The following is a 27,962-nucleotide window of genomic DNA, read 5'->3' on the forward strand; positions in this document are numbered from 1 at the left end:
TTCAGGATGCCACATTTCATTTAGTTGTCATGTCTCCTGAGTCTCCTCTTGACTATGACACAATATCTCAGATTTTCCTTGTTTTTGATGACCTTGACACTTTTGAAGATTAGTGACCGGGTATTTTGTAGAATGTCCCTCAATTGGGATTTGTCTGGGTTTCCCCAATGATTAGATTAGGGTTACATGTTTTGGGGAGGAAGACTGTATAAGTGCCATTCTCACTATATCCTATCAATTGACATGACTTATTACTATTGATGTAACCCTGATCACCTGGTTGAGTTTAAGTTTGCCAGGTTTCTCCACTATAAAGTTACTCTTCACCATCCCCGCCCTCCTTCCATACTATACTCTTTGGAATGAAGTCACTGTGTACAGCCCACATTTAAGGAATCCTTGAAGGTGGAGTATCTACATACATTATTTGAAATCCTGTAAAGGGGATTTGTCTCTTCTCCATGTATTTGTTTATTTAGTCAATCAATTTATATCAGTGTGAGCTCATAATTACTTGTTTTATACTTCAGCTTACAATCCAATAAACGTTATTTTCTTGCTCAAATTTTTCCACTTTTGGTTACTGGGAACTTTTTCACTTAGCTATGTCCCTTTGATATACTTCCATCACTGGGTTTTTGTTTTGAGCCCTTATGTTCTTTCTGACACTGCAAGATGCTCCAGGCTTATATTCTATATTTCTTGCCCCAGCTCAGGAATCAGCCATTTCTCCAAGGAGCTCTGTTTTTTTTTTTTTTTTAATAACAAAAGAGTTTCACTCCCTGAAATTATATTATTTCCTTGCATTCTATCTGTATTTCCCACTAGAACATTAGGTCCTTAAAGAGGACCTTTCCTGCTTATTCACTGCTGAATCCTGATTACCTAGAATAGTATCTGGCACATAGGAGGATATCAATAAAAGTGTAGGGAATGAATGAATAAATGAATAAGGCCAAGTATTATGCCTTTTATATACATGTATTCTTTTTTTTAAATTCAAGTATAATTAACATACAGTGTTTTATTAGTTTCAGGTGTGCAATGTAATGGTTTAATAATTCTATACACTGCTCTGTGTTCATGACAAGTGTACTCTTAATCCTATTCACCTATTTCACCTATCCTCCCACCGACCTCCCCTCTGACAATCGTTAGTTTGTTCTTTGTGTTTAAGAGTCTGTTTTTTTGTTTGATTTTCTCTTTTTTCTTTTTCCATGTGTTTTGTTTCTTAAATTCCACATATGAGTAAAATCATAGGGTATTTGTATGTCTCTGACTGACTTATTTCACTTAGCATTATACCCTCTAAATCTGTCCATGTTGTTGCAAATGGCAAGATCTCATTCTTTTTTTAATGGCTGAGTAATAGTTTATTGTGTGTATATATCTATATCTATATCTATATCTATATCTATATCTATATCTATATCTATATCTATATCTATATCTATATCTATCTCACATCTTCTTTATCCATTCATCTGTAGATGAACACTTGGGTAGCATTGTAGATAATGCTACAGTAAACAGAGGGGTGCACATATATTTTCAAATTAGTGTTTTTATTTTCTTTGGGTAAATTCCCAGTAGTGGAATTACTGGATCATATATATCATGCATTCTTCAAGATGCTTTGACACTCATAAGAATTTGATCAAAGGATAGATGTAGAGATGGGTGGACATATGGATATATGAACCAAAAAATGGATGAATGACCTAACAGATGGATAGATTATTAGATGTATGAATAAATTGAGAAATGGACGGAAGATGGTGTTACCACTTGGCACTCCAGTTATTCATGATAGAAAGTGAGTGGTAACTAATGAATCATCGAGCCTTACATTGGAAACCGGGGATGTACTGTATGGTGACTAACATAATATAATAAAAAATAAAAAAATAAATTAAAAAAAAAAGTGAGTGGTGAGGGGCCTCATTCATTTTTTTTTTTTAAAGATTTTATTTATTTATTTGACAGAGATAGAGACAGCCAGCGAGAGAGGGAACACAAGCAGGGGGAGTGGGAGAGGAAGAAGCAGGCTTATAGCTGAGGAGCCTGATGTGGGGCTCGATCCCATAACGCCGGGATCACGCCCTGAGCCGAAGGCAGACGCTTAACCGCTGTGCCACCCAGGCGAGGGGCCTCATTCTTGATTCCTTCCACACTTTCTTCTTCCCACATTCAATCAGCTGCTAAGTCCTGCCAATTTTACATCTCAAATACTTATTAAATCCATTTCCCGTTTTTCATTCCAACTGCTCATTGCCCTAGTGCATGCTTTCTTCATCTCTTGCCTGGATGCTGTTACAGCCTCCTAACTCATTTCTCTGCCTTCAGCCTTGTTCCCACCCCCACCCGCATCCACATTCCTGCCAGAGGGATCATTCTAAAATACAACTATGCCTGTGTTACTCCGCTGCTTAAACCCTTAGGGTAAAGTCTAAACTCCTTAGCATGATATAAAGCACCGTTGATGACCTGGATCTTGGCCATCTCTCTAGCCTCTCTTCTGCCATTCTCTACCTTGCACTGATTTGTATGCCTCAAAAATACCAAACTGCTTATAGTTCCCACCAGGGATCATGCTGTCTCCCTGCTCTGTCCTTTACTTATAGTAGTTCCCCTGCCTGGAATGCCCTTTCCTCACATCCATGGTTTAGAATTCTTACCTGTTTCAAGCTGAGAAACAGTTACAAAGCATGTAACTTAGCAGTTGTGATTATGCTTCTTAACAGGGCCAGGACTAGGGTGCCAAGTTTAAGGAGAGCTGTACAGGTGACAGTGAATATGCCCTTCACTTTTGTGCCCTTGCTACCTCACTTGACTCACCCTAGTCCTGGTCCTAGTCTTTTCTAGACTGGAAGCTTCCTGAGGGCAAGAACTTTGTCTCTTATTCCTGTAATCCCTGGTTCAAGGACTGGCGCCAGGCAGGTGCTCAGTATATGTGGGAGGCAGGGAGGAAGGATGAATTGGAGATCCACCGCCTAGGCCTTGAGTCCAGACTGCATCTTACTAGCTATGGGAATCGGAACAAGTTTTTCTCTGTTCCTCAGTTTCTTCATCTGTGGAAAAGTAATAATAATAATAATGAATATCTCTATTAAAGGACTGTCTTTCCATTTTAAGGGAGATTATCCATTTCGCCAAAAATTTAAGATTTTTCAACCTAAAATAAAGATTTTTACAGTATTTGCTCATGACTGAATTTTCTGCCATATATTCAGATATGTATCTTTTAAATGTTTGTTGATATTGTTTATTTAGGCCTTTTCTTTTTCTGGATTGAGCTTATCAAAAAGTTTTCTAGATCCTGTATAGTATCTCTATTTTCTAATTCATTAATTTTTGGTTTTGTCTTATGATTTCTTCTTCCTACTCTCTTTTGGATTAATCTGTTCTTTTTTAACTTCTTGAGTTGGATGCTCTGTTTCAGCTTTTGATTTTCTTATATAAACATTTAAATCTAAACATTTCCCTTTAAGTACCACTGTATCTGCCTTCGACAGCTAACTTTCATTTCTAAATAGCTCCATTTTGATAAATTTTTTTGTCCCATGAGTTTAGAAGTGTTTCCAAATGCATGGAGACCTTGTTATCTTTCTGTTGTTAAGTTCTGTTTTGATTAGAGAAAGTAGTCTATTGATTTTTTTTTAATCTGATGAGACGAGGGAGCTCTCCGGTCTAGTATGTGATCAGGGCTTTAGATGATACGTGGGTGCTTGAAAGGATAATCGTTGGCTGCTAATGGGATTATTTTGAAGATAAATATTAAATAACACCTATACAGCACTTAAAACAGCACTTAGCACTTAGTAACATCTCAAGAAGTGGTGGCTCTGGTTGCTTTGTTACTATTGTTGGTGGATGACAATCTTAGTCGTTCATCTACATGTCACTGGGAGCTCTGGGAATTAGGGAAATTGGGCCTTTCCTGCAAGTCAGTGCTCTACAGTTTAATGTCTATACTGGCTGCAGGGTCAATTAATTTTTGACACTCAGAGAAAGTACCACTCAGCTCATTATGGGGAAAAGAGCTCAGAGTTTGAATCAGACTGACCTGTGCTGGGGCCCTAATGTGGCCCCTCACTAGTTGTGTGACACTTCCCTTTCCCCAAATTCTACTTTCCTTACTGGGGTTTGATCTTGGACTTGCAAGGTTATTGAGAAGATTCAAGTGAAAGCCTTCAATACAGGACTGGGCACAAAGTAGACCTCTGATAGTTTTGGTTTGTTTCCTTTACTCCCTCTGAGCCTGCAGGAATAGAGAGGAAGTTAGAGCTGTAATAGTATAGCCATCTCTCCTCTCCTCTGCTGGACTTCTCTCCTTAGAAAGCCTCCTTTTCATCCCTGTAAGGCTGCATTTCTTGGATGCTCCTCATCATGGAGCAGCTTGAAACAAGCCATGACTGAGGGAGGGGAGGGGGGAAGAAAGGGGATGTTGACATAGGCAAATCATTACCCAGCCTCCTGCCAAATTAGTGTGACACCAGCTTGGGCAGAATTTTCTTTTTATCTCCTATGTGGAACAGCCCAATTAATTTTCAGGCCACCAGTCACCATATCCCATAGATGACAGCTCCTCAGACCTTCAGTGAGAGTAGTGTCATCCTCTTTGGAGGCCACTCAAAGTTGGGATTTGTCTCTGCTCATTCTGGGGTCCCTAGGTGGACTGCATGTCTTGGGCACCTCTGCCTTGCCCTGGGGTTGATGCTGAGCTTCCCTCAACACTGACTTCAACCTCTCCTATTTTCTCTCCTTTAAGCCTCAGTCCCAGTGTGCAAAATGGGTTGTTTGGTTTTCCTACCTTTGAATAAGAGGTATGAAATACATAGAGGCCAGAGCTAAACAGGACAGAGTTAGGGAAGCTCTGAACAAGGGTGTTTCAAATGCACTTTCAGACAAAGATATACTTTGACTTCATTCTTACTGTTCCTTCTAGTTCCATTGCCTCCTGTCATTTTGTCCCTCCCACTGTAATTACCACGCAGGTCAGACAAGTTTCATTTTCTCTGCTTCTGCCTCCAGGCTACTAGAGAAAACCACAGAACCACGCTCACTGACTACAATGTCCGATTTCCAGGTGTGGTGAGGCCTTCAGTGCCCCTTGATAATCTTTTTAATTACCCTTAGTCCATGATTTTTTTCATTCTCCTGTTATGAGCATTTGGGCTTGTTTCCAGTTTCAGCTATCATGAATAAAGTTGCTATGGATATTCTTATACACATCTTTTTGTGAACATATGTTTTTCTTTTTCTTAGGTAAATATCAAGGAGTGGAATTGTAGGGGCGCCTGGGTGGCTTGGTTGGTTAAGTGTCTGACTCTTGGTTTTGGCTCAGGTCATGATCTCACTGTTGTGGGGTCAAGCCCTGCATCATGAGGTTCTGTGCTCAGCGTGCAGTCTGCTTCAGATTCTCTCTCCCACTCCCTCTCTGCGTCCCCCCCCCCCCCGCTTGCACTCAGTCTCTCTCTAAACTAAATAAGTAAAATCTTAAAAAAATAAATTTAAAAAAAGGAGTGGAATTGTAGATTACTTGTAAGAAAGTACCAACAATATTCCAAAATGGTGTACCAGTTGGTGCCCTTATAACAAAGAAAGATCCCTGGGCTCCATGCTGGACTTACTGAATCAGAATATTCCAGGAATAAAGGCCAGAAAGCTGTATTTTTAATTAACCAATCAATTAATTAATAAAGTAAGCTGTACACTTGATGTGGGGCTTGAACTTACGACCCCAAGATCAAGAGTCACATGCTCTACTGACTGAGCCAGCCGGGCGCCCCCAGGAAACTGTATTTTTAAAGAAATCTCCTCATGTAATTTTAATGCAGCTAGTTCATTAATTGGCATGTGGAAACCACTGGAGAACACCTAAAATCTTTGCTTTCAGGTTTTACATTCCCTCCAGAATAGATGCAATTCTGGTTGCCCTGTCACCACATATCATGATTGCAAATAATGAAATAGTTGACTAACAGTGATGTAAGGAGTAAGGACATTTGTTTATCTCACTTAGCAAGAAACAGAGGTTAATAGCTTCACGTTTGGTTAATTTAGCCACTCAACAGTGTCATCAAGGATCCACGTTTTCTCATTTGCCGTCCTCAGGGTATTTGTTCCATTCTAGGTCTTGTCCCCTTATGGTCCTGCAATGGCTGCTGCAGCTCTGAACAGCATGAGCTCACATGATGACTTCCAGGGAGGGAAAGAAAGGGGTTGAAGAAGATACCTATGGAGTGAGTAGGAAGATCTTTTCCAGAAGCTTCCAGACTTCCAGGTTTCATTGTCCAGAACCAGGTCACTTGTCTATCTTTAGGTTTAAAGGGTAGGGAAAGGGGTATTGAGAAAGTATCTGGCATTTTTGAGTCCCTGTAGTGGTCGGTAAGGAAAAAGGGTGGCAAAATGGCTTTTGGGTAAGTAATCAACAGTGTCTCCCACAAGACGTCTCTAAAACTACTCTTAGAAGGTCACCTTAATTGCTAGATCCAACGACTTCTCTCCAGCTGTCCTGTACTTGACCTCTGTGATGTTTTATGTTGCCGGCTCTCTCTTTCTTGAAACTTTTCTTGTTTGTTGCTATACATTCTCACTGTCTCTCTGATCACTTCTGCCTGAGCTTCCCTCCACTCCCCTTCTCTTCTTTATAGGCTAGTGTTACCATGGGTTTTTAATCAGACCCTGTCTTAGCACCTCTGAGTCTCTGAACCAAGCAATCCATCCTAACATGTGACCAAGATCTAATGAGAGCTGTTTATGGTCTACCTCTTGAGGCTTTATATTTGTCCGTGGGCTTCCTTTCCCCACTACAGTCCTGATACTCTCTCTGCCATGACTCTTTCTCTTCTCTGCATTATAGAGGTATTGCTCTTGATGAGATCCTTACCAGCTCTTTCTTAAGGAGAGACTTTAAAAAAATGGTACTTATAAGCTCTCACAGGGACAGATGCTGGAACTGAAGGACACTTTGTTTTTCCACACTCCCTGGGATTTCAGAATAGAAGCTGCATTGCTTCACAATATGAAGAGGTCATGAGTTTGGAGTTCCAGCGATTAAAAGATCAAGAAGAGACTAGAGTCAGTTGAGAACTGGGTGATAGAAGAGTTGAGAAGCACCTACTACTTATGGCTACATGAGAGAATTTGAATAGACGTGTCTAGAGCTGAGTTTTCAAGTGAAACAATGTGTTATGACTCCTCTCTGTGATCGTACAAATTTTTATTGAATACTTCCGAAGCCACCATATATGTGATATGACTTGATTTCAGACAGACAGCAGTGAGGGGGCCATAGGTTTAGGAAGCTGACAGTGTGGACAACTCCACATCTGAGTCACACCCAGACTATCAAAACCTCTCTTTGATCTCTTGCCTTGAGCAACTTCCAGCCTACCCTCCATGTAGCTGCCCCTATATTAAGACAGAAACCCAGGTCGTTTCCCTGCCTAAATCTTTTACTGGCTCCCCAGTTGGTTCTTCTCAAACCTGGGTTTTTTCATGGATCATCATCATCAGGGGTCTTCAGTACCCATTAGAACATGTTATTTAATTTGAGGATTAATTTTTTAAAAAATGTAAGCCTAGTCTATAATACCCAGATGACCACCTTATAACCAAGTACTTTGAGGAGATTTTAGTATTAGTTTCCACTCATATTTATTGATCAGATTGGTGCCAAGTAATCTTCTGAAATGACGGCATTTAACTTTTAATGTTGTAATTATTTTTAATCTCATTGTTGACAGATATATCCTCAGCACTTAGAACAGTGCCTAGCACATCGTAGGTGTTCAATAAAGATTTGTTGAATAAATGAACAAATGAACAAAATATCTCAAACCAAGTTCTGATATTCTTGGGGATTCTCCATGGTTTGAGATCTCCTCAGCATGGCATTGAGGCTCTTCACAATCAAGCTAGGAATACTCAACTAGTAATTTTACCAGACAGTCTGGGCAGGATGTGGAGGCGTAGTCCTTTTTAGAAAATTAAAAAAAAAATGAAAGTAGAAAGGATTTATGTACATTTTGACAGGGAAGACGTGATATGCAAATGACTTGCAAATATAATGCAAATGACATGCAACTTCTCATGCAAATGAGCATCCTGTCTTTGGAATCAACTGCCAGAGTATTCACTAATTTGTCTGTGGTACTGGCAGTAAATCTTTCAAGGGCTTAGGATGCAAGTTTCCTTGATGGGAATGTGTGTGTACTGAGAGGAGGAGGTGCTGGAAAGGGGTCTCTCAAGGAAGAGTCAGTGTGATGCTACGAACCTGCTTTTTAGTATGAAGCTTTGGTACAGTATGCAGCTGAATATGAAGTTATTCCACCACGATATTCCAAAGGCTGGCCTTTTGGAATTGGCAGAAAGTGTGCGGCAACAAAATGCAACTCCTATACCCCTTCAACTCTGGCAACCTCACATTTTCTGTCCCACCCATCTCACATCAATCAGGCTGTAGACTCCCAGAGCAGAGAGTGGGGAGTCAGAGATCCCTTGCCTTAGGTCCTCGCCATGAGAACCACAGATGAACCTGAGATAAGGGCTCTTATAAATGATATCTGAAGGAGGTTAAGAGCCTGATGTAGAGTTCTGCATTTCCTAATCTCATGACAAGAAGAATTTAGCTTAATTTTTACTAGACCTCTTAGAAAAAGATGGGTGGTTACAAGAAGCATGGAGGTTTTCTGAGAAATAGATCTGCTTAATCTCAATGCCAATGATGTGGCCTGACAAAATTGGAAGCTTACTTAGAAATTGAAAAGAAGAAAGGTCAGCTGTGATTTTTTTTTTTCATTATAAAAACCTGTTCTTCCCTGTCCATAATGTGAAAGGAAATTTTTGGTTACACAGACTCTGCTCCAGTGATTATAAAAGTATTGGGAAGGGGCACCTGGGTGGCTTAGTTGGTTAAGCGTCTGCCTTTGGCTCAGGTCATGATCCCAGGGTCCTGGGGTTGAGCCCAGTGTCGGGCTCCCTGCTCAGCAGGGAGTCTGCTTCTCCCTTTGCCTCTCCCCCCTAGCTTGTGCTCTTTATCTCACTCACTCTCTCTCAAATAAATAAATAAAATCTTTTAAAAAAAGTATTGGGAAAATAAAATAAAAGAACCTCTAGCAGATATATTTTAACATAGCTTAGAATCTGTGGGGTACCTGGATGCTCAGTCAGCTAAGAATCTGATTCTTGGTCTTGGCTCACATTTTGATCTCGAGGTCGTGAGTTCCAGCCCCATGTTAGGCTCCATGCTGGGTGTGGAACCTACTTAAAAAAATCTGTCAACATGGCTCAGAATCAGTTTTTTCTCTGACACTTTGCTTTGCAATCAGACTTTGGTTCAAATTCCCACTTCCCAGCTATACAGATTTAGGCAACTTACCAAATTTTTCTGAAACTTAGTTTCCTCATCTGTAAAATAGGAATAAGAGAATCCTTGGGCGATTGCTGTGAAGATTAAATGAGATAATGCATATACTTAGTGATGGAAATGTTGGGGTTTGGAACCAACAGTCAAGAAAGAATTCTTGAGACTTCTTTGGTGAAAAAAGGTTGTTTTATTAAAGCATGGGGACAAGACCCATGGGCAAAAAGAGCTGCACTGGGGTTGTGATGGGTGACTGATTATATACTTCCAAGTTAGAAGGGGGTTAGGGATAGCATAGGAACTTTGAAAGCAAGGTTTCCAGGACCTTGAGGGAGCTAGCTATTGTTAGGGAAAGGTCATTTATTACTGTTCACTAAAACCTTAGTCATGAGACCCTTCAGATGTGTATCAGTGGTCTATATGCTTGGAGGATGATGGTCAATATCTATCTTGGGGGGGGGGGTAGAGATAAAGGAAGTTTCCAAAGGAATTTTTATATGTTAAAGTAGACTTACAGGATCCTGGCAGGTCAAGATAATATTAAGCTAAGATTGCCTTTTGCTCTTAGTAAAGTGTCAACATTGATACAGCTGAGTTCCTAGAGGAAGGTTGCTCTCCCATTTCAAGGAGTTGTCAGTGGGTTGTAAGTACCAAGGAAATTTAATTTTTTCTTTTGCCTTTGTTTCCCACATCACTTAGTGCAGTGTCTGGCTCACAGTAAACAATCAATAAATATAGCTATTTGCAGTGGTCATCTGTGGATTTGCTGCTTAGAGTCCATTCACTTTCCATCTGGTAACTGTACCTCATTTCCTTCTGATGAACCATCATTCTCTCCTCAGTCCATGTTCTAGTGAAACTGACTCCACCCTGAGCACCAGGAGTAGAGCATGTGACTTAGGTTTAAACCAATTAGACCACTGTATCCTCTAACCTGTAGTTATTGATTAAAAAATGGAGGCATGCATAGAGTTACCACATGCTCTTGAAACTCCACCCTTCAGTATATACCCAAGGCAATTGAAAATAAGTGTGCAAATAACGACAGTATGTAAATTTTCATAGCAGCATTATTTATAACAGCCAAAAAATGGAAAAATCCATTGTCTGGTGAACGGATAAAAAAAATGTTGTTGTATTCATACAATAGGAATGATATTCAGTCATAAAAAGGAAAGAAGTACTGACGCATGCTACCGCATGGATGAACCTTGAAAACATTATGCTAAGTGAAAAAAAATTCACAAAAGAATGTATGTATGATTTCATTTGTATGAAATATTCAGAAAAGGCAAATCTGTGGAGACAGAGAAAGTGGCTTAGTGGTTGTCAGGGACCAGAAAGGAGGGAATGGGGAGTGACGGCTAATGGGTATGCGGTTTCTCTTTAAGTCTCAGCCTAAATGTTACGTTTTGGGGAAGACCTTTCCTAAAACCCTCAGTGACATTATAATCCCATTGCACCTGGCACATCTCCTTTTTGTGGTTATTTGATTAATTAGTATTCTTTTGTTTTATGTCTGTCTTACTTGCGTTTTTTAGCCCTCATGCAGAAAAGGACTGTTCTGGCTAGCTGTTTCTAGGGAACTACCTTCCTCAAATCTTAGTGCTTAAAACAGAGTTTGGCAAAGTGCCAGATCTAGTTCATGCCCTGTTTTTGTATAACTAGAAACCTAAGTGTATGTGTGTGTGTGTGTGTGTGTGTGTGTGTTTACATTTTTAAGGGGTTATTTTTAAAACCCAGAACAAGAACACTATGTGACAGAGACAGTACATGGTCTGCAAGGCCTAAAATATATACTATCTGGCCCTTCATAGGGAAACCTTGCCTACTTGCGGATTAAAACAACAGCCAGTTTGTTACAGCTCATGAGTTTTTATGCCAGGAATTCCGGAAGGGTTTGGTTGGATGATTCTTCTGTTCTATGTGCTGTTGACTGGGACCTCTCAGTGGCACTCAGCTGGGGGCTGGTCTGGTCTGAAAGGTCCATGAAGGCTTCAATCAAAGTCTGGTGCCTTGGTGGGGTGGCTGGAAGGCTGGGCTCAGCTGCGCCCCTTTCCCTGTCCCTGCTATCTTACTATCAGGGCGGTTGGACTTACTGCAGAATGGCTCAGGGCTCTAAGAGACCAAGGTGGAAGCTTTCAAAGAGTAGACTTAAAACTGGATAGCATCACTTCTTCTGTACTCCATTGGTCAAGGCAATTTAGATTCACAGGGATGGGATATATATCCCACCTCTTGATGGTGCAAAAGAGTTTGAGACTACCTTTAATCTACTTCAAGACTAAGTCTGCTGACTCACCATTAAATCCCCAGCTCTTGGCACAGGACCTGGCACATGAACTCAATAAATTTATTAACCAATGGACACGCTGTAGTAGGCGGAATCTGACCTATTTGTAATATGAAAGTATTAGATTTGGAACTACAACAAAGGGCCTCCTTGGACCCTTAGGTCCCAGCAGTGTGCTACATCTCTCTCAAGAGTATTTGAACTTCAGTTTCCTTTTTGGTTAATGAGGAACAGTAACACCTGCATTTCACAGGTTTTCCAGGAGAATTAAATGGTGTACATGAGAAAGCTTTATGTGAAGTTCTGTTTAATGTTATTATTTTCATTGTTGCCCAGGGTGGCAGTTGACAAGGCCAGAGCCCCTGGATCCTGTGCCCTGGAAAAGGATCCCTCAACCCTACCCGGCTCTCCATCTCTTACCCCTGCCAGTCACCGAGGAGCAGGCATTAGGAGAATGAAGCAGGGTTCCTGTGGCTATGCAATCCAAGTTCTAGCCAGGGAAGATTTATTTCCCCACAGTGGCTCTAGTGATGGTTCGATCGAACTTATAATTCCATAATGATCTTGGTGCCAATGCCTCCCACTCGGGATGTCTCCGCAGAGGCCGTGGGGAAATGGGAAGACACACTAGCTAAACAAATAAGAATGATTAGTTGCGTGTGGCCAGCCCCTTGCCGCCTGAGCTCAGGCAGCAAGGGGCTGGCCTATTGTGTGCTCCAACATATGCAGTAATAAAGACACCGCTGAGAAAAACCACATTCAACTTGTCATCCTCACCCAGCGCAGAAAATGCAGTGTGCCTTCTCCAGAAGAGCTCCCAAGACCCTCTGTTCCAGAGACACTCCCATACCTTTCATTTCATGTGTGCCTCATTTTTGACCAGAGGAAGGGTTTGTCTGCTTGAGTAATACCTCTTCTTCCAACCTTTCCACAAAAGCCCGTATACAGCCTGGGCGTGATGTATAATGTGTGTGTGGTATGTGTAGGTCTGCCTGTGGAATAATTAGTTAGAATGTTGAGTGGGAATATAAAGCAGGGTCTCCTACATGAGTTTTTAAGTATCTGTACGTGTATTTGTGTGATTTAACTGTCTGTGTAACCAACAGGCATGGTAAAGAATAGTACTAGAAACTAAGCTCAATTCAGCACTTAACTGTGCCAGGCACTGGGCTGAATGCTTTACATATATTATCTCATTTAATCTCCATAACAGTTGTGGAAGGGAATACTAGTATTATCTCCATGTTACAGATAAGGAAACACCCCTGTAAGGTAGGTTAGGGTTAAGGCAACTTGCTTAGCTAGTGAGGGGCAGTCAGGATTTGAGCCGTCTTTCAGATTCCAAAGCCTGTTCTTAAAATGCTCCACAGTCCCAAATTCAGGCTCCCCTGCTGACACTGATGCTGGATTTGATGATCTAATTTTCTGAGATATGCCACAGAGCCAGCCTTATTCTCCATATGTGATCTCCCAAAGCTTTGGTGCTTGGGAACCTTTATTAGGAGGGAAGGGTTCCCCCTTATTGGCTTACTGACCCAGGACGGTGCCGGCATGTGTAGGCACGGTCAGTCACTGTACCTATCATACCCAGGATTCCCCTACAGCAGACATCCCTTCTGCAGCTCTCTGCTTGGAGAAGTAGCCCTGGCCCTTATGTAGGGGTAGACACAGATCGGACGAGGGGAGGGCCCACATAGGCTGCCCTACGACAGCCCTGCAGTGGCCTTGTTCTTTGGGATCTTCCAGGTGGTTTTTTGGGGGGCCGAAACTGCAATAACTATTCCAGTCAACTTGACTCAGCCCAAATTAGGAACGTAGAGGTAAACCATCTTGGCCAGTCAGACATCTTGGTGTGATGCAGACAACAAGAGCAAGAGGACAGATGGTCCGTGAGAAGGAGAGATGAGAGAATAGCCTGTCTTCAGACCACCTTGGTTCCAGCTCCAGTCCCTGCCTTTACATCAGCCCTTTATAATGGATCTGGGCAAACGTGAACTGCTCTGTATGATAAAGGGGTGAAGAATTTGGAGGCTTGAGGGAGAATCCAGGAGACAGAGATGTGAACTGGCTGACTGGGTACCATGCAAGGGAAAGAAAAGATACAAAATGATTCATGGAGTGCTGGAAGTGAGACAGGGACTTGGGAGGAAAGAACTGCTCAAGTAGGCTTCCAGGTTGTCTGCTGTGGGGTATGTGGGATTAACATCCTCCTTCACCCCTGTGATACCTGCAGTAAATTCTGCATTTCACACTGATGGTTGTGCAGCCGTGGGTTCTTGGTGGGGAAATGGGACAGCTCACACCTGGGTTATACTTCCTCTGCTCCCAGTCTGGTTTCCTTAGGGTCTCTGATTGATGTTCAAGGCTACTCTCTATGTGTATGTTTTCATGTTTCCCTAACACATCTAATTGTGTAATTATGTAAGAAATATATATGTGGTAAAGGGAATAGCATTATGTGACACGTTCATATATGTGAATTCAGGATATTCATTTATGTACATGTATAATCACATCTGTGTGCTGTGTATGACTCTGGATGTATAAGCAGTGTGCATGACTGTGGGTGTTTGTGCCAGGTTGTGGGGCTTGTGGCTATTTTCCAGAGATGGCTACCATGATACATCCCATCCCGCATGTTCTCCTTACAATGTGATGTCAACTTCTTCCACTGAGAGAGAGTCTGTCTTTCCTTCTCCTTCAATGCGGACAGACCTCGGTGACTCCCTCAACCAATAGAACATGGCAGGAAAGATGCTATGTGACTTCTGAAGCTAGATCATAAAAATACCATGCACTTTTATGTTTTGTTCTCTTGCGATGCTCATTGTTAGAAACCAGCTACCAAACTGCGAGGAGGCCAAGCAGCTATTGGGAGAGGCCACTTGTCAGTGTCCTGGCTGACAGTACCAGTTGAGGTCCCAACCAGCAGCCAGCATCAACTGCCAGCCATGTGAGTGAGCATCTTGCCTTCATTGAACCACGCCAGCTGACAGGACACAGAGCAGAGTTGATTCTTCCCTGCCAAGCCTTACCCAAATGGCTAAATAAATTATTGTTTTGGGATGCTTGGTTATGCAGCAGTGGATAACAGGAACAGGGCTGTAGCCGTGTTCACCCTAACTGTGTGTGTGTTCCTGTGGTTCGCTGTCTTTGTGGGTGCCTGCATTTGTGTCAGATGTCTGTGTCCCTGAGTAGGTGTGTGGTTGAAGGTGTTTCTGGAGACAGAATCATGGTTATTAGGGTTTTGCTTTGGCCTCAGTGGGAGCTGTTTGGTGAGAACCCTTTGAAATCTTGTCTGTCTTGTAGGTCTCTTCTTTTGAGTGTTTTTCCTTTGAACCAGAGAAACCTGTTTAGCTGAGAGCAAATGCAGCTTAAATTTACTGACTTTTCTGGCCAAAGTCCCCTGGAGCTGCCAAGACTTTCTAGCAGGTGAGAGGCTGCCATACAAAAGTCTCACATCCCTTTCACAGGGACTGTTTTGTTATTTTTCCTTTTCTGCTAATGAGGCCTTCAGAGATGAACCAGAGACAGAGGAAAACACAGTCACTGGACTCCTTGATATCTCCTGGAGTCGAGATACTTAGAATTCTTGAGTTCTACCAAGGAAGCTGCTTATGTGGACTCAAATGTGCCCAGGTTTCAGTGTAGGCATCATCTGGTTTCTGCCCTGCCTTGACTGCTGCCACCCATGCCATCCGAGTACAGCCCAGGAAGTGGAGGACCCTGGTTTAGAAGGCTAGTTCCTCTTGGTCTCCTTGGCAGTGCCCCTCAGCTTATGTTGGTGGCCCTACTCAGCTTTTCTGGGAACACTGAGAGCTCTGGCTTCACATTCCTGCCCTCACACTGCCTCTCAGGACCTCTAAAGCACTACTGTCCAATAGAGCTTTCCGTGATGATAGAAATGTTCTACAACCCCTGCAGTCTGATATGGTAGACATTAGCCACATGTGGCTCTTGAGCACTTGAAATGAGGCTACTGTGACCAAGGAACTGAGTTTTAAATTTTATTTTAATTAATTTAAATCTAAATACTACATGTGGCTATTGGCTAACATATTGGACAACATAGATCTGATGAGTTCAAGGAGTTTTATCTGTAACATGGGGATAAAATTTGGGGCGCCTGGGTAGCACAGTCTTAAGCGTCTGCCTTTGGCTCAGGGCGTGATCCCGGCATTCCAGGATCGAGTCCCACATCGGGCTCCTCCGCTGGGAGTCTGCTTCTTCCTCTCCCACTCCCCTGCTGTGTTCCCTCTCTCGCTGGCTGTCTCTCTGTCACATAAATAAAAATCTTAAAAAAAAATGGGGATAAAATCTGCCCCATCTGCCTCACAGGGCTGTCTGGAGCAAATAAGATGAAGAATGGGGGAAAAGATGTACTCACATAAAGGATTTGGAAAGAAAGACAGCAGTGTGAACTGAATGGGCTTCTGCTTATAGCTCTGTTAATATTTCTGTTTTATAGTCCTTGTTGGATTGTGTTGATTTGGTCTGTTTACATTTCTGTGTCTCTTATCTGACCCTGAGCTCTTTGAGGGTAAGAACTCAGTGGGACTATTTCACAGCTGTATCCCCATAGCCAATGGCTGGTATGTAGCTTGGTATTCGTGTTCAAGTGAATAAAATGTCTGGAGTACAGAAGGGATTTCTGGCAGCAGGATTTAAAGTGTATGGTGAAAGCTGAGGGGGAAGGGGTACAGAGAGGAGGAAGCAGGACAGGACAATATGGTGGTGAGACAGAGCTGGGGCTCCTGCCCCCCATGCTCAACATTCTAGGCCCATCTGGAGAGAGCAGGGAGCCAATTCCTGATGCCAGGAATGCTTTCACGCAACTGGGTATCAGGCTTATGGGAGCTTAATTGAGAATGGCTGATCAGAGGTGAAATGATTTACTCAACACATTTTGCTTATTGATGGAGGCTGGATTAATCATTTAAATCTCTGCCTAGCAGGGCTCTGGGGATGGATGCTGTGGTTTCCTTTGATTGATGGTGGCCAGGTTGAAGATTATTTCTCAGGCTTTCTACCCTTCCAAGGTTCTGCTCCTCTGAGGAGTGGGAGAAGGATCTTCAAAGCTCTCCAACAAAGCTGCAAGAAGAGGTGGCTTTTTGTTTGTTGTTTACTTATTTAAAAGGAAATTTAAAACTTATTTCTGCCCAATTCCAAGTGTAATACAAGGAAACAGAGAAGAGACTTCTGTGATCCCACCACCCACTCTGTTCCCTGGACTTCAAACTTCCCACTTTTACGGTGGTCCTCCTCGTTTGTGGGCCATGAAAGTAGGCACTGTCTGCTCAGGCCTAGCCTTGCACACTGGTTTTAGCAGCTGAGGAGGCATGAGCTCAGAGCTAGTTCTCCTGGGAAGTGGTTCTCAGTTAGGTCTTTTCAAGGTTTGGGGACTGGTGGGACTCAGAATTTCCCTTCCCCAAATACTTAACCAGGTTAGATCTGTCCCAAGAAGGAAGCCAGGCTCCTATGAGTGCTGGCAGCTCTGTGTCCAGCTGGACGCTTCTCTTGGCCCATGCCTTTATTTATTCATTCTAATATTTGAGCTTATTCTATTTATAAGCATATTACTCTCGTAGCACTTTGTTAATGTCTTTTTATAACTTGCGTCAGGCTTGATTATAATTTATATATTCATTCTGTGAGTTACCACTGATGCATTAGATATTTTTTGGACATTTATTATTTATCCTCATGGTACTAGGCAATGACACAAGCTAGAATTATTCTTGGGCTACTCTTGCTGGCCTCCTGGGTGTTCCATGGAAAAAGTGAGCTAATACCTGTCCTTTCCCACCCCGTCCCAGGAAAGTGTCCTATGTGGACCTTTCTGGAAAAAACAAAACAAAACAAAACAAAAACAAAAACCCAGCACTTCCCACTCAACTATTGCCCAAAGGCTTGTTTTTCTTCCCCATGCTACTAACCAAAGTTTGCTCACAGCTGCAAAGTCAACTTCCCATCTGTTTGAAGTAAACATAATCAAGAAAGTAGATCAACTTCTAGAACCCCACATAATACATCGAAAATGGAAAAGAACTTGAGAACGGTTTTTTTCCTCTTGGCGAAAACCTGCTGTTTGGGGGAAGTTACTACTTGTTTGGATCGTCGTTTTCTCCACTCCTGAACGTCCAGGAATCACTGTGTCTGGGCTCTCAGGGCCTGAGGGAACACTCCATTTTACTGTCAGGTTAAACTCCTCTGGTCAAGGGGAAGGTCTTTTCATGGAGAGAGAAGGGGACTTTGGGAGGCACCTAAATCTGGCTTACACTCTCAGTTTATTACTTCCTGACTGTATGACCTTTCACAAGTTCTTCACCTTTGACCCTTAGCTTCCCTATCTATAAAAAGGGAACGACAGTTCTGATCTTCGGAAGTTGTGAGAAGTAAATATATATGCAGCACCTGGTACATACGAGATATTCAGGGGTAGAGCAGAATTCGAACTGTGGATAACTATAACTTTGAAAATGATTGGTCGTTGTCAATTCTACACAGTACATAAATATAAAAAGTAAATGACTTGCTGGTGACCTATCCGCACGAATTTTCAAAGGACTATTTTTACTGCTTGAGACTCGAATGTATCCGACCCTGAGGGGCAATAGCTTGATTTATCTTTACCCCTCACGTCCTCTGGTTTCCTTCTGTTGTTCCTTCCGCTATAAAGACATTAGACTGTTGGGAAATCAGAGATGAAACTTCGAAGTTCCATTTTGGTCTGGCTTGGAAGCAAAATCAGGCCCGTGCGGATCTCCTTCAGACGTCTCTCACTCTAGCGGAGGGATACAGGGGAAAATTGTCCATCACAGGTGCGTTGGAAGACCGGACTTAGCAGAAGTGGCGGGGGCGGGAGGGGGGGGGAAGGCGGGGCTTAACAACTTCGCGGACAGGAAAGGGAGGGAGGCGGCCGCACATCTTTCTGGAAGGCGGAAATTGGGCGGGACGGCGCGTGACGTAATAACTGCGCGCTCACAGCTTCAGACCGTCGCTGCCGCGTCTGCGCGTGGGGAGCTGGTTGCCACTGCAGCCGCCTGGAATTGTGGGGTTTGTGTCTGCCCCTCGGCTGCCGGGCGGGAAGCCGAAGGTAGGGGCGGTGAGGGCCCCCCGGCCCTGGAGCTGGGCGGGGGGCTCTGGGCTAGGGGCTTCGGGCGCTGTCCGAGCCTTCTCCCACCAGCGGCCCCGGCGCCTTCCCAGCACCGTACCGGGGTCCCCACACAGGACGACTCCCCCCCCACCCCCCCCGCCGCCCCAACACATCTCGTTCCACCAAAGCGAGACGTCCAAGTGAGCCCGGGCCTCAGCCCAGAGAGTTGCCCTACCTACCTTTTCTATTCAGAGCGTCTCCAGTAACTTTTCTTAAGTGCCAGGAGATGAGGCGGTGGGGATTCTGAGACTAGCTTTTGATTCTCTGCTTCAGCTTCCTTCCCTTTTTCTTTCTCCCACCCTCAGTTTCTGCATCTAACCGCCCATTTGTTGACATTCTGGTTCTTGGCGGAGGCCTCTCTGTCTCTTCACCATATGGAATTGCCCTCTAGCTGCGTCGTATTTCCACGCCTGACTTGTGTTTTCCTTTTTCCTGGTAGATGGAAGACTTGTCTTTGAAGTACGGATTTCAGACTTGGTGTTTTTCAAATCACCTCAGAGGTTGTGTACGTCCCTGGCCTCTACTCAGGGATTTCATTTAAAGTGGACTATGGGCACCTGCGGTGCCTCCCAGGTGATTCTGATTTTGATGGTCCTGAAATTCTTGCTTTGAGAGTCTCTCCTGTAGAAGACTGGAGGGAATCCGTTGCCATATGAGCTCCTGAAATAGGGCTCTAGGTGGGAAAGAACACCTAACACCTGAGAGGCCAGCGGAGGTTTCTTTACACTCTAGTAGCTAAAGGGAAGTTTGATGTCTTTAAAAAAATATTAACCCTTCCATATGTAATGTCAGTTTTCTCTTAAAATTTTTTTAACTATTTGGCATTGATTCAAGCCTGTGTGGTTTTCTGACCTCAGTAAAACCAAACCAAACCATTAACTGCTTTGGGGGATTGAAGGGGTTGGATGAACCCGGAGTAGGTAGGCAGGAGGAGAATGAATCTTCCATGTTTGCTAAGAGAAGAAACTGATGTGTTTTAAACAGTAACAGTGATTGTTTTGACAGTGTAAAAGATGTTTTATATCTGTGTCTTTTTAGGTCTCACCCCACCCAAGCTTATTTTGTTGTCTGATAGAAATATAGCCAGTTTTGGGGTTTGGAGAGTATTTTGATGGGAGCCAGGGTATGAGGATGTTAGGATTGATGTATAACATGGATTGCAAGTTGGTGTGTGGTTTCAGTGGAGAATGTGGCCCTTAGTTTTTTTTTTTTTTTTAAGATTTTATTTATTTATTTGACAGAGATAGAGACAGCCAGCGAGAGAGGGAACACAAGCAGGGGGAGTGGGAGAGGAAGAAGCAGGCTCATAGCAGAGGAGCCTGATGTGGGGCTCGATCCCATAACGCCAGGATCATGCCCTGAGCCGAAGGCAGACACTTAACCGCTGTGCTACCCAGGCGCCCCCTGGCCCTTAGGTTTTTAAGAAGGTGTTGCCACACCAGATTTGTTTTCTTTTGGTTTAATGAATTTAATCTGCTCTTTATGTGGTGTTCTGATGAAATTGGCTACCGAAAAGACTTACTGCCCCCATTTTACAGAGGGTGGGAATGGGGAATATGTTAGTACAGCTGTGGTGACCCAGGAATGAAAAGTTGCCTTGTTCTTGGATTCCTGTTTTCTTGACCTTCCCTGATGTCTTTGGGAGATGAGTTATTCTCTGCAAAGGCCAACTTTGAGCCCCGGTGTGTTTCATTAACCAAAAAAAGGCTAATTAAGCGAAACTGAAAAGTTAACATGGGTTTTAAACATGCTAGAACTTCTTCACTGAGTGTTGTTCTCCTTTAGAGTGGTATGTGTAGGTGTGAGTGGTGGAAGTGTGGCCTTCCTTAAGTGATACGTCATTAGTGATGAGTTTCATTAATACATAATACCATACTGTTTTTTTTAAATCCCAGGTGGCATGGTTAAAGCAAACTTGTCACCTGACTTGTCTTCAAATGAGTAAAAAGTTCTTTTGAAGGGTAGATGCCTTTCAGGTCTGTTATCTGTGGATTCATGCTCTGACCTCGTCCTTTCTCTTGTCTTCTCCCCCCTCCCCCACCCCCACTCATTTTCTATCCTTTCCTAAGTGAAGCTGTATTGCAGAGGCTGTCTGCCAGTCTCTTGGAGTAAGCCTCTTTTCAGGAGAGCTAATCTGAACATTCTTACAATGCTAGCCCCTTGGTCATGTATTCCTGGGGATTTTTCTTTGGGGCCTCAGCTGGTGTTTAGCTTACGCTCTGTAGCACAGGCATCTCTAACTCCTGGATTTGGTGTCAGTTTGGAAACCTGTCCTTGTGAGGCTAATCTTTTCTCTTTCTGAACAAGGATGAATACTTTATCCTTCTCTGAGTCAGTCTTAAGCTGCAGGCCTTAGTTTTTCACAGCATAGAGCTTCTTATTTTAATTATATGTGGTCTAAAGGGGTAGTATCCTGCCCTTTTCTTCATGTTCTTTCACCAGGGGCTTCACTGCTGAGTAGGGGAGGAGGAGAATAGCCCCTTGCCATTCAGGTGGGACTTTGATAACCCCTTATTCCTAGCATCAGCAGTAATCGAGTTTGCCTTTGGGATAAGAACCTTGTAAAAGATAGAAGCTGTTCAGGACACATGTGAAGATTCTCCCAGAATTTTACTGACTTGAAAAGGGTTTATGCTTGACATCCTTCCTTGTGCTATTTTCCGCCTTGGAGACCGAATCCGGGAGCAACAGAATTATGTTCACACGCTTTTAGATCCTTTAGGTTCCACCAGGCAGTGCATAGGTAAGGGTGTGGTTGTGTTGGCTGGCCATGTCTGCTCTCATCCTCCTAACAGTGACCTTGGCTTTGGTATTTTAGGCATTGAGATGTGTCTTAGTCACTTATGGGCTGCTGTAATAGAATACATAGGCTGGGTGGCTTAAATAGCAAACATTTATTTCTCCCCGTTTTAGAAATTGGAAGTGTGAGATCAAGGTGCCAACATGGTCAGGTTCTTAAAGGTAGTGGGTCAGCTCTTGAGACCTCTAATCAAGTGATCCTCAACCTTTTGTTCACTGTCACCTTTTGATATTTCCCCTAATTGTCCCCTCCCCATGGGATTTTAATACCACAGATATACCATGTATCTATTTATATACCGTGGCCCTTTGGAGGGCCATAAACTTAAAATACCTGAGTTTTCTTCCCGAAGAATCATTCCCTGCCCGACTTGGGGGTAATACTGCCCTCATTGAGAATGCATGGTCTTACCTATATTCTCTAATACAGCCATCAAGGCATGTTTTATATCTAGAAGTTCCAGCTGTTACCACACCAACACCAAACAAGTAAAAGTGGGAGAACATTATCTCATGCAATCTTCCTATCAACCTTGTAAAATAGTTGGTATTACCCCATTTTACAGATGAAAAAGTAGGCTCGGTGAGGTTAAGTGACTTGACCAAGGTCAAAAAGTTTCTGGTAACCAGGCTTTAAACCCAGTTCTGACTCCACAGTGATTTCTTTTGCACTATGCTACCCTCCTCTCACCATGAGCCTGCTCTCATCAGGATATTTGACCATTCACCTTATTTTCTTAAGGCCCCCCTAGGTGCCAGGCCCGATGGAAGATGTTGAGTACACTAAAGTGAGAAAGAGTTCCTGCTCTTGAGGAGCTAAGTTTTCCTAGGGTGGGGTGCCTTAGGGCTAATTCCCTTGTTACCCATCCTGTTTGAGTTCTCCTGAGATAGCTGGCAATAGCTAAGGGTGGTCATGGAAAGATTTCAGGTTAGTTGGCCTTTACAAGGATCAAAGCTGTGAGTATGTCCCTCCTAGTTCCATTTGCCAACCAGCTGAGCTGTTTCTAGTCACTGAGCCTGTTGCCTAAAGCGTATTGCAGGCCCAGGAAACTCCTTGGCCATTGCATGTTTATAAGCATGAGGATTAGTAAGAATGCCATTTTTTAAAAGATTTTATTTATTAATTTGAGAGAGAGAGCACAAGAGTGAGAGAGATTGGGAGAACGAGTGTGGGGAGAGGCAGAGGGAGAAGCAGACTCCCCACGGAGCAGGGAGCCTGACGTGGGACTTGATCCCAGGACCCCAGGGATCATGCCCTGAGCTGAAAGCAGACGCTTAACCGACTGAGCCACCCGGGTGCCCAAGAATGCCGTTTCTGCTTTTCTTAATGATATTCCTAATTCAGAGCAGAAGTTGGTTTGTCCCTTTTTGATGTTACTCCATATTTTCTGCCTCAAAACCTAATGCTGTTAAGAGAGTTGGAGAAGAAATGAAATATGTGTGGAGATAGAGGTGGGAGGGATAACGTTTACCTGGACTTTTCCAAAGGGGCTAGAATTGAGTTTAGTCTTCACTATTTTTATTTTCTTCCAAATCTTGGACTTTTTAAAAATTTTTTTAAGAGAGAGAGGTGGGGCGGGAGTGGAGGGGAGAGGCAGAGAGAAGAGGGTAGGGGCAGAGGGAGACAGGGAATCTTAAAGCAGGCTTCATGCCCAGTGCAGAGGCCGACTCCAGGCTCAGTCTCATGATCCTGAGATCATGACCCTAGCCGAAGTCAAGAGTTGGATGCTTAACTGACTGAGCCACCCAGCCACTCCCCAAATCTTGGACTTCTGAAGTGTTCCATTTACCCTCTGTTTTTCTGATGTCTCCTTGGCCTGCCTTTTTCACAGCTGAGCCTGCTGTGTTGGCTCAGGTGTTCCTGAAAGTTGGAGCCTTTGGGTAGTGTCTGATGTTTAGCCCATGTCACAGGTCCTATCCACGGAGAAATGGGAAGGGGTATGTTTCTGAGGTCGGCTTGCTGGCTGTGTCTTGACTGAGGGTGTTGTTGTGCTTTTTAATTACCACTTATCATTCCAGGCAGAGGACTATCACAGCAGTCAGTGAACTGATCCACGTCTAGCTGCTTGACTTTCTGCAAGTAGTCTGTCTTTTCTGTCTTAGGAAGGGGAGGAGTTCTAGAAACTGAAAGAAGAATCACAGATGCTTCTCATAGGTCAGGTGAGGAAGGCTGATACGAATGGACTTTTAAATGTGCATTTCTTTATGTCTGGGAATAGTTTCATGCTTTTGCCTTTCATTTCTGTGAGTCTCCCATGGGGTCAGCAGCCATCTGACCAAACTCGAGAAAACTAGCAGACTTCAGTTCAGTGGAAGTAACATAAAGTAGGACAGTCGATACAGACAACATTGATTGGTCACACTTAGAATTCAGTAGTAGAGTTGGAAGCTTAAGGGGCAAGATCCTAAGGAAGGTATTTAAGGTTGATTTTGTGACTAACCCCACTGCTGGTCATGGGGAGTTGGGTTTGATTGTATTCATGAAACAAAGTCTCCATCTTTGGGCCCAGCTGCTAAAGTCTGAAATCATGGTGTTTATGGGCTGGAAAACATTGTCCTAGGGGTCTTTATATCAATTTTATTGGAAACATCAGTGCTGGGTCTGGTTCAGATCCAAGGAATGGCTGTTGGTTGGTTCCTTGGGTGAGTGAAGAGTCAGAAGTTTCCCTTGTGGTTCTGTCACCTTCCAGTGCTTGAGTTTTGTATTCAATGGGTTCGTATTTTACTGATGACAAAACTGAGTTCCAGAGAAGTGAAATGGGATATATACTTTTTTTTAGAGCCATCAGCATATTACTGGCAGAGCTGAGACTCAAAGCCAGAGGGCTCACAGAGGTTGGCCATAGAAGTTGTTAAAATTATTTAAAGCCTTATAAAGATACAAGATGCCATTGCAGTTAAAAATCTCCAGGGAGGGAGAAGGCCCCACCTCCACTGACTGCCTTATTCATTATCTTAAAACCTTCACTGGTGAGGTTTTTGGCTGTCATGCTGATTTCTTTCCTCTTCATGTTGAAGTGTGTTTCCTCTTGATCTTACCCCAGAGGAAATAGATTTGAAGCTTCCCCCTATTTTAGAAACAAAGAACAAGTTCTCAGGCCAGGCTGCTCTGAGGGTGTTCTGTAAAGAATGGGGCCAATGCACCAGTGGACCTTATCTGGTGACCCAAGCAAACTTGTAATACATCACTAAAAGAAAAAGAGTGAGGGAATGAATGGTGTATCAGAGTGGTTTAAAAACATTCTGGAGGGGCGCCTGAGTGGTTCAGTCGGTTGGGTGTCTGCCTTTGGCTCAGGTCAAGATCCCAGGGTCCTGGGATTGAGCCCCACATTGGGCTTGTTGCTCGGCAGGGAAGCCTGCTTCTCTTTTCCCTCTGACTACAGCTCTCCCTGTTTGTGCTCTCCCTCTCTCTCTGTCAAATAAAATCTTAAAAAAAAAAAAAATAACATTCTGGAGTCAGCTTACTGGTTTCATAATTTGCTATTTACTTACTAGCTGTCAGGTCACGACAAGTTACTCATTTTCTCTAAACCTTAATTTTATGATCTGTAGAATGGGACTAGTAATAGTTCCTCTTGGAACTGTCTTGAGAATTACTTGAGAGAATACATATGGAAAGAAGTTCCCCTGGCACAGTATAAGTGCTCTGTGTCACCAATCATGTCAACAACAGTAGTTTCTAATTCCTGACCCAAGACTTGGTTATAGGATAAGTTACACTAAGCCAGTGTTACCTTAACCATCATATCATTGTCGGTCTCCTTTGTTGTTTGATTATGCATATCAGTAGTCATAGCTGATTGATGCTGAATAAAAGTCACAAATAGCAAGGAACTTCGAAGCTTCTCTGCCTTCTTCCTTACTGAGCTTAGTTCTCACTTTTCTGGGGCTGTCTTTAACGGTCTGTCCCAGTCAGTGGGCCCTGTTTCCTGGGTAGTGGCTGACTGGGGATGTTACTGGAGCAGGACTGGCTGTCCAGAGTCAGCCTGGGGCCCTCTGACAGTATGTTCTCCTTGTCTCTTGCCTTCTGCTCTTCAGCCAGACATGAAGCAATTAGCTCGTTACAGGTACTTTGACTTTTGTCATGGCATTTTTGTGATTTGTATGCCCATTTCTGATCTTTGTGCAAGGTCAGGGATACACGGACCCAGATTTTTTGTTCAAGTTGACTCTTTCTCTTTGAAATTTACAACTGGTTCAGTGTAGCAGTGGGGGTGGGGGGGGGAAGCCCCTGAAGCTACTACCCCTCATTATATTGATTTCAAGCTGAGTTTCTAAAAAACCTGAGTACTGTAATTAAAGCCTGTGCCTTACTTCTCTGAATGAAACAAATAGGCGAAAACTTTATCACTGGGGGGAGGGGAGGACCAGTCTGAATTGGTTAAAAAAAGAAAGAAAGAAAGAAAGAGTCTCTTCAAAGAAATGCTATTGTCTTAAATTTTTTGGCAAGCCTCTGCAGTATGTTTCTTACCTAGTCTTATGCTTCCCCTGTTTCCTATAACTGTTCTTGAGTTATTATGGGAGCCTCCTCTTACACCTTACTTTGGTTTCCTCTAGGACATTGTGTACCACTGCCCCTTGGGGTCTTCCTAAATACAGTGCTGATTGGAGAACACTCATGCTTAGAAGCCTTCAGTGGCCCCTTGGCTGCTGCTGAATACCTCCTAAATGTATCAGTTGTGTGGGTGTTCCGATGTTCCATGCATATCATGGTGTGTCCCTGTCCTACCACTTTAATTATATCCTCTGCCATTACCCACATGTATCCCTTGCTCTTGATAAACTGGTCCATGTGGCCCTCTAAACATGCCTCATATTTGTGACTGGGCCAGTTCTTTTGCCCAGAGTCCCCTCTCCTTTGTTTCCTACTTAAGCTGCACAGCTGCCTTCTTTCAGTGAGCCTTCACTGGTACCTCCTCATCTGTATCCCCATAGCAACACTTTGATTATAGAATTTAGCATACTTTATCCTGGTTAGTTATTTTTTCTCTTATTATATGAGCTTCTCAAGGACATGGGCTATGCTTTATTTTGTGTCTCCAGTATAATGCTGAGTGTAACATGGACACCATAAATGCTTGTTGAATGAAATACATGAAAACCTGAGAAATGACAACGGGCCTGTTCAATTCCCAATTCTTTCTGGCAGCATTCCTTGAACCCTAGTCACAGTGACTCTGGCATGCTCAACTCCCAGAGCCTTTTGTGTCTGAAGCAGTCTGATTCTGCAGAGTAAGTCTTCTCTTCCCAGACGGATTAGAAATTTCTGGAGGGTAGAAAGGGGGTCTCTCATTCCTCTTTGTGTACCCATCCCCCAGCACAGTTCCTGGCACATAGAGGGTGTTTAATAACTGCTTATGAATGTAGGACTCCTGCTCTTTGTCAGCCGATGTGCCTACCTCAGCCTGCTCTGTCACTCACTGGCCAGGGGTCTCCACCTCAAAGGTGTTTTCACGGTCAGGTAGGGAACATTTATTGTGAGCCGCAGGGAATGGTGAGCCTGTGTTCCATGAAGGGCAGCTGCTCCTCCCCTTAAAGTCATGAGTGAGTGTGGCTCTAGTGTCCTCCTCATCTTAGATTAGAAGAGAGGCCAGAAATCCAGATTTTTATGTAAAATCTCCGGGGACTACCAAAGTACATCTGTGGTCCAGATTTGGCATCAAGGCTACCCATCTGTGATCTTTGGATAGAGCCTGAAATTTAACATATATAAGTTCCTTGTGGAAGAAGAAAGGGAGCAGAGGACATAACCTAAAAGCTTTTGAGGGAGTTCTGTTGAAAGCCTAGGTTTGGTTGACAGTGTCTTGTTATTTTCTGTGGGTAGTGACGTAGTCTTTGAGCCAAGTCCTGCAGAGACCTCCTGTTTTCCTTCGTCCTCCCTTGTATTCTGTCCCTAGAAAGATGGCAACCTAGGGACTTAGGTGATTTTTACACTTTTGCCCAGCCTCTGCTGAGGCAGGTTTGATGGTTGTTCTTCTGTCCACTTCTTTTTTTTTTTTTTTTAAAGATTTTATTTATTTATTTGGCAGAGACAGCCAGTGAGGGAGGGAACACAAGCAGGGGGAGTGGGAGAGGAAGAAGCAGGCTCCTAGTGGAGGAGCCTGATGTGGGGCTCGATCCCAGAACGCCGGGATCATGCCCTGAGCCGAAGGCAGACACTTAACTACTGTGCCACCCAAGCACTCCATGCTTCTGTCCACTTCTAAGGGCCTGGTGGTCAGCCTGGTTACAGACTGAGGTCCCAGGGATCACTTCTGTTAATGACTTCTCTGAGAAGGAGTTCTGAATGAACCAGCACAAGTAAAAGGGTGGTATGTTGTACAAAATTATTGCCTAAATGTGGT

At 43.4% G+C, this 27,962-nt stretch overlaps 1 protein-coding gene across 3 annotated transcripts in view; it reads left to right on the plus strand.

Annotated features, from left to right (window-relative positions):
• SIL1 (SIL1 nucleotide exchange factor) overlaps positions 1–27,962 on the plus strand; it is a 249,518-nt gene that overhangs the window by 24,695 nt on the left and 196,861 nt on the right. For 2 of the 3 annotated variants that reach the window (XM_045794582.2, XM_045794581.2), the window contains exon 1: positions 18,627–18,759. The exons of the other annotated variant lie outside the window; for it this stretch is intronic. The gene's annotated coding sequence lies outside the window, so the exon portion shown is untranslated. Of the gene's footprint in view, positions 1–18,626; positions 18,760–27,962 lie in introns of those variants that run through there. 3 annotated transcript variants of the gene reach the window in all.

The sequence above is a fragment of the Ursus americanus genome, chromosome 5, assembly GCF_024610735.1.
Source record: "Ursus americanus isolate L20-20 chromosome 5, mUrsAme1.1.p, whole genome shotgun sequence".
In the NCBI taxonomy this organism is placed as follows: Eukaryota; Metazoa; Chordata; class Mammalia; order Carnivora; family Ursidae; genus Ursus; species Ursus americanus.